The following is a 6939-nucleotide window of genomic DNA, read 5'->3' as shown; positions in this document are numbered from 1 at the left end:
ACATAAACTTTTCTTACTTGACAGTATTATTAAGCTGAAGTATCCGGCTTACCCTTTGGCTTAGTGATAAACTAGCTTTTTTTGTGTATAGAAATGATGAAGTCCCATATTATGTTATATCTAGCACCAAAGTATCTAGACTTGTCAATGTACACTTAGATATAAGCCTTAGAGCTAGCACAACATATAGAAACAAGTAATACAATTTTAGGCATTAATTGAATCCCACACACCAAATTCCTTACCTAGTTAGCCTCTTTATCGGTTGTAGGTGATATTCGTTAAATTATACATGTTTAAGTCCCACATTTTACTTCCGTTTTAAGCATTTATGACCGAAACTTCGTTATTTAGGTACCAAATCAGGTACTTTTCCATTTTCAGATCTTAAACAGTGTGCCAGAGACAAATTTGGAGAAAACGGGGCGATTTAAGGACGTTTCTGATGAATTCTGCACATTTTGATGAACTTCCAGATGTTGCACGACCGTGCATCTCAACTGCACCTCCGTGCATGACCTACGACCCCGGAAGCACTGCCAGTGCAGAAGCCAGTGCCACTGATTACTCGGTACGCACGGTTGTGCGCCCGAAGTGCACCCCGTACTCCAAGTACACTCCCATGCACTACCTGAACCTCAAATTCTGGTGAAATTCCAGGCATTCTGATGAACTTCCAAGCACTGCACTACCGTGTGACCAAAGTGCATGCCCGTGCACATCTGAGTGTCAGAAGTCAACTTGTCCACTAGTCCACTAGTCTGACCAAATGAAAACTGACGTCACCATACAATACATCTGCACGACCGTGCACTTTAAGTGCACGGTCGTGCCGATCTGAAAATTGCCTATAAAAGGCAGCAATCGCTACTGATCAAAATGACGCTTAACCAATCCAATCCATCAAATCCTTGCTTGTTTATGGTTTGATTTCTTGTTCTTAAACATGTATTTCTGATCATAATCTTCAAGTATTGAGCTGATGTTATGTTTATGTTTATGTAGTATTTGTGTAATAGTATTAATGAACTTGTTACATGAATGATCTTTAGTTTGTAATCTCATTTGTATGAATCTTTAGTAACTTTTTCATGTTTGAATCTTCATGATCATTGATGAATGTTTCATTGATGTTTGATTCTTGATTATGTTTGGTTGTCTTGGATGATGACTATGTGGTTAGTGAAGATTGTTAACAATTCCTTGATTAATCACTTATTTATAAACTTTTAACTTGTTATTATGTTTACACCATGAGACTTGAGAGGGGTATTGGTTTTATCAAAGATAAATCTTATTTTAATTAAGAATGCTTTCTTGCACGTAAGGGTTCTAACGAATTATATGGTGTTGTTACATGTTCTTTGTGACAATCGGCAAAATTCCGGTAATTCCGTACAACGTGAACAACTATTTAAATTTTATTTTCGCGTATATGACTTGATTTTAATTAATTAAAGTCTTGAGAGTCTAGGAATTACAAAAATCATAGTAAATTATGATAACAGATACGTTGCGATTGGAAACAATATCCTAGACTAACAATAGGAACGCGATTAAACAATACTTGTCAGTACTAGTCGCGGTACAGTCTGACACGATAAAAACAAGACATACGGATTTGTCTACACAAATATTCTCTAAAAAGCTTTGTCCAAAAATAATATGTGCCTTATTATTTACAAAATTCCAATTAAAAACCAAATTGTCCAAGTCCGCAGAAAAATACAGCAATCATGCGGAAGTGTACAGTATTCCGCAGAACAAAACAGTAACTGTCTGAAAACCCAAAAATAAATATTATTTTACATAAATAATATAATGGGTATTAAAAACGACACAAAATCCGCAATCGAATCTTATTGCGTTAAGCTGTACGGCTAGTTCAGTAAACTGCCAGTCAGTAAAGCCGGTACCGGAACCGTGCCAAAAATAATAAAATTTTTAGTCCAAAAAGTTGTATTAATTATTCGGATGGTAAAACATGTGCAAAAATAATTTTTGTCATGTATTTATCTAAACAAAACACGGTGTCAGTATTTAACCCGGTACAGGGCCCGAACCGACTTTTTCACCCGAATTACAAACTAAAAATTTTGGTGAACTAGTTTTACCTAGTGTCACACTACTTTAAAATATTAGAGCTTAAAACCTTGTAGATATTTTTATAAAAATTGTCAAAGTTCTAAAAATACTAGAGTTTATTGTTTAAATAAGATTTTAATATAAAAATTGAGCAAATAGACCTTATACATGGCTGATTTTCTTTTCCTAGTGGGTCCCCACCATAAGCTCACTCATCACTAAATTGATGTGTTGGAAAACTAAGAGCATGATTAGTGTAAGACCTAAATGAACAAACCTTCTCTTACACTCCATTCATTACCATTTTCCAACACCCAAAAACCATCAACTCTTCTACTCTCTCTCTCCAAAATCGTGTAACCCAAACACCCCTCACACCAACTTCATTTCAATTTTCAAATACAAGAATTCATGCACTTATGGAAGTCTATGGATGAAACAATCTTCATGGGTGTTTAGAAAAGCTAGATGGAGCCTTTGGGTGGAACTTGAAGCTTTGGATCAACAAGATTTCTTATCATCATCTTTGTTTCTTTGCAAAAATTGTAAGAATAACATACTAGTTTCACTTTTATTTTTGATTCTTTTACAAGTTCATCATAAACCCACTTGAAAGATAACAAGAAACAATTAAAAAAAAAAAAGAAATCATTATTTTTAACCATGATTTTTCTATGATTATAAGATGAACTTGGAGAAATCTAGGCTAATAAACTTGAATCTTGGTTATTTCTACTCAAAAATATGATCTACATACATGCATGTAGGATCAACCAAGATTCATCAACAAAGTGATGAACATGAATTTTTGATGAACATGCATGCTAGTAAAATGTGAAAAACCATTTAAAAACAAGAAAATAAATTTTTGAAAAATTTATTGAATAAAGTTTCCATTTCTGGAAATAATAAAAAGCAAGAAATTATGTTAGTAGTAAACATTTTGAATACGTGTTTATGCTTCAAATGACTTTGTAAGACATCTAAAACAAAAGTTTTTCATAAAATCTCTTTCTACAAATTTTTGGCAAAAATAAGGAATAAAGTTTCCTTTTTGGGAAAGTTAAGAACAATATCATGTTCATGCTACTTTTGTTGACAAATTTTGATAGATATTGATACTTGATGATGTTTTGTATTGAAATAATTTGAAAACAAGTTTTGTATAAACTTGGGGAAAATTCATATTTCAAACAAAAACAATGGCAAAATTTTTATAAATTTTGTGATGTGTTAAAAGTTGTTAAACAAAGAAGTTTGTGACCGAAATTATTATTTGAGGTCTTTAAACATGGTTAAACAATTTTTGGACAAAGTCATAAATCCATGTTTTATAAAAAGATTTCTAAATAAAAAAAAATGAAAATGACAAGTATATATTTTTGGATAAAATGTGTACTTACAAAAATATTTATCAAGTATCATAAGTTTATATATTTTGATGTGTACATCATGTGTTAGTTCTAGTAGGAACAAATACAAAATTACTACACATCCACAAAAATTACCAAAAATGTATATATATATATATATATATATGAACTTGAATAACGAAATAAAATGTCCATCCTTGGACACGAAAACACAAATGGACAAATTCGGACACTATTGGACTATATGGACTTTTGGACAAACTAAAATGGCACAAACAAAGCAAATGGTAAAATGTGACGGACGACACAAACGGGACAAACGATACGAATAAATAAAACCGACAAGTAGTAAACGACTAGAATAAAATACGAACCATCACACAAGTTTATGCACTAAAATGTTCAACTATGGCATAAGTAATGATTTTTATAAAAATACAAGTATTACTATTATTATTTTTTTTTATTTTATTTACTAGCCCAAAAAAAATTATGTAGTTTAAAAAGTGGTCCATAAATTAAAATTTGGGCTAATGCCCATTTCTCGTAAACAAAATTTGGGCTAGGCCCACTTTTACAAAACAATGGACTAAAATGTATTTTTAGTCAAAATTGAGCTAAAGCCCACTTTACAAAATACTTGGGCTAAAAACCCAATATTTACAAATATTATGGACTAGATATATTTTAGAAAACAATTTGGGCTAGGCCCATTCTTACACAAGTTATTTGGGCTAAGTCCACAACTATAAACTAAATTGTGCTAGGCCTACTTGTTTTGGGCTAAGGCCCACTCCTACAAATTAATTTGGGATTGTCCCATATTTTTAAACAAAGTTATTTGGGATTTTTAAACAAAGTTATTTGGGCTAGGCCCATAAACACCAAATGCCCAAAATGGACTTAAATTCTAAAACATAAATTAAGCCCATTCAAACACAAATAAAATAAAATAAATATATATATATATATATATATACAAGGAAGTTATATATATACGAAAACACAAAAACAAAATACAAGATAGAATATTTGTACGATACACAAAAACAAACCTAAGTGTCTAACTAGATTAGAACACTTGTAGGTCGAGAAACGAACCGCGAACAAGGAATCGAATAGAGATTTGCATGGAACGCAAATCTGTGAGTTCATGCTTCCCCTTTTACTTTGAATGTTTATAGTTTTAAACTTCGGGGATGTATACATGTTACAAATAGTATGATAATACGATGAAACTATTTTGATCACATGCGGATAGGTGTTAAAATAAAGGGGCCATTAATGAATAAACAAGTACCGAGGAACAAATGGATAGATCTATTTGGGTTTTGGCAAGCCCCACTCTTAACGACAACGATAACCACGATCGTCAAGAGTGCCTTTGTGTCCAAACTAGTGTCGTTGACACACACGATAAATTGTCAAGGTTTGGTTGCCTCCTATTCGGCATACATATTAGTGTCCTTGCAACACACTAATGATCATACAATTTTTTTTATCATACTATACAAAAACGAATTTTATTACTTCAAATGTTTTGGAGACTCATTTGATGCAAAAACAAAATAACATGAATTCACTCAACTTTTGTTGACGTTTTCAAAATTAACATGTATTACAGGAGATTAGTGGACGGCTTCGGAAAAATATGTTCAAGTGGTTATCAAGAACGCAAGCTTTTGTGATGTCATCTGTTTTCGGTTGTTATGTTTTGAACTTTGAATAATGTGGTTAAAGTTGTTGTTGTTTCAAGTTTCAAACAAGACATATGTAATGTAAATTATGACTTCGAATCAAATGTATGGATGAACATCTTTTATGTTTCAAATGTGTTGTTTACTCGATTGATTGTAACGATTGCCGCTCTCGTCACACCTCGCCATACGCTTCCGCACAAACCGAAAATCGGGGTGTGACAGACCTAGTATCAGAGCATCAATTGTAGTGAACTAAGATTCTTTTTGAGTCTAGTCTACAATTTCAAAATGATGTTCTTTACAACAAGCGTTCTACATTATATTTTTACAAAGTGTCCACTAATACAAAGCGATAATGCAAGGATACTATGTGATAGTATTAAACGATAGTTCGAAACGGTGATACCAAAGACTAGTTTATTTGGTACAAGTCTATGGGGTTTAGACACGATAACAATAAGTCGAACTGGAAACGATATACGATATAAACAACGATGAAAACAAAAGTACGATTGTCCAAAAATCGATTATTTATAAGTTGTTCACATGTGTACGTTGTATGGATTATTTTGCCACGACCATGATATCTTAGTATTCAAATTCTATTATTATTCTGGACTCTCATAACAAGCGTATTGACCTCGCATCTGTTGATGAGCTTATGGTAGGGCATAGTCCCTAAGTGAAACCCTGAGCTCGACACTCCATAAAAGACGGTTGTTTTCCCTCGGATACGGAAAATGCCTGACCTCGATGCTGACAATGAGGCGGAGGAGGTAGCCTTGGACGAATACTCTATTAGTAGGAACGAGGTCCCTATGGTTCATATTAATCATGATTGGTGGCATTCTTGTCAAGACAAGGAAGATGAAACACTCATCTTGAAGGTACCCATTCAGCCATTATTGTTATGAATCCTCTTACTTCTATTTCTTAACTTCGTGCCATTCCGCGAGCGATGGCTACAAGTATTAACGCGTGGACCATCATGAAGTTCCATTCTATGTTAAAGGTAAATAGACAGTCATGTTCCCCTCTCCAACTGATCGTCTGTTTTGAACGAGGGAACGCTAGGGTGACCATACAAGGCAATTTATTATTACGGGGGCCCACGTAATAATAACTTGCAGTGGATGGAAATCTTGGTGGACCCTGCGGGTCAGACTAATGATCACTGCCTGTTCAAAATTCTTGAAGTTGTTACTTGAGAATTCAATTTTTCCATTTCTTAGAACGCTAACTAAGGTGATTACTATGACTCCCCACAATACATTAAAAACTACACGTATTGATTTCGTGCCTAGCATCCGATCTATATCACAAGTCAGTTGAGACTAGTCATCTAAGCAAACAAATTAGGAAAACCATCCAGGAAGGATTTTCCTCAAACATTCTAAAACTCCAACATTTGGGTTAATCTCACGGTGCCTATAACACCTTATCATATTTATTGGAGTTATTGCGATAAAATCCGTTATTTGACATTCGTTTTGTCTCAAAGGGTAATATGGCACGAGCCATGGCGCAAGTCTCTTACCATATTCCATTCGACATCTATAGAAATCATAACAACTTTGTTGGAACTCGTTGAGCTCAAACAATATCAATGTATTCGTCACATGAGTTAATGCGACGAAGGACTTTCCTTACTTTGGACGACCAAGGTCCATAGAGTATGGAATACATACTGTAAGGATAGAGGTAACTGCTTGGTTTTCCCCTCCTGAACAGATGGTTGTTCTGCTAAGGCATATGGACAACACATACATCCTATCACCCAT

General features: G+C 33.8%; 1 long non-coding RNA gene across 1 annotated transcript; it reads left to right on the top strand.

Moving 5' to 3' along the window:
- Window positions 1–2378: 2378 nt before the first annotated feature.
- Window positions 2379–5258, top strand: LOC118487276. The gene is made up of 3 exons (XR_004881157.1): window positions 2379–2630; window positions 4546–4603; window positions 5083–5258. It is a non-coding gene; the product is annotated as an uncharacterized LOC118487276 (long non-coding RNA).
- The last annotated feature ends 1681 nt before the right edge of the window (window positions 5259–6939 follow it).

This window comes from Helianthus annuus, chromosome 15 (assembly GCF_002127325.2).
Source record: "Helianthus annuus cultivar XRQ/B chromosome 15, HanXRQr2.0-SUNRISE, whole genome shotgun sequence".
NCBI lineage: Eukaryota > Viridiplantae > Streptophyta > Magnoliopsida > Asterales > Asteraceae > Helianthus > Helianthus annuus.
Note: the sequence above shows the minus strand (reverse complement) of the source record. Positions and strands in the feature narration are given on the sequence as shown.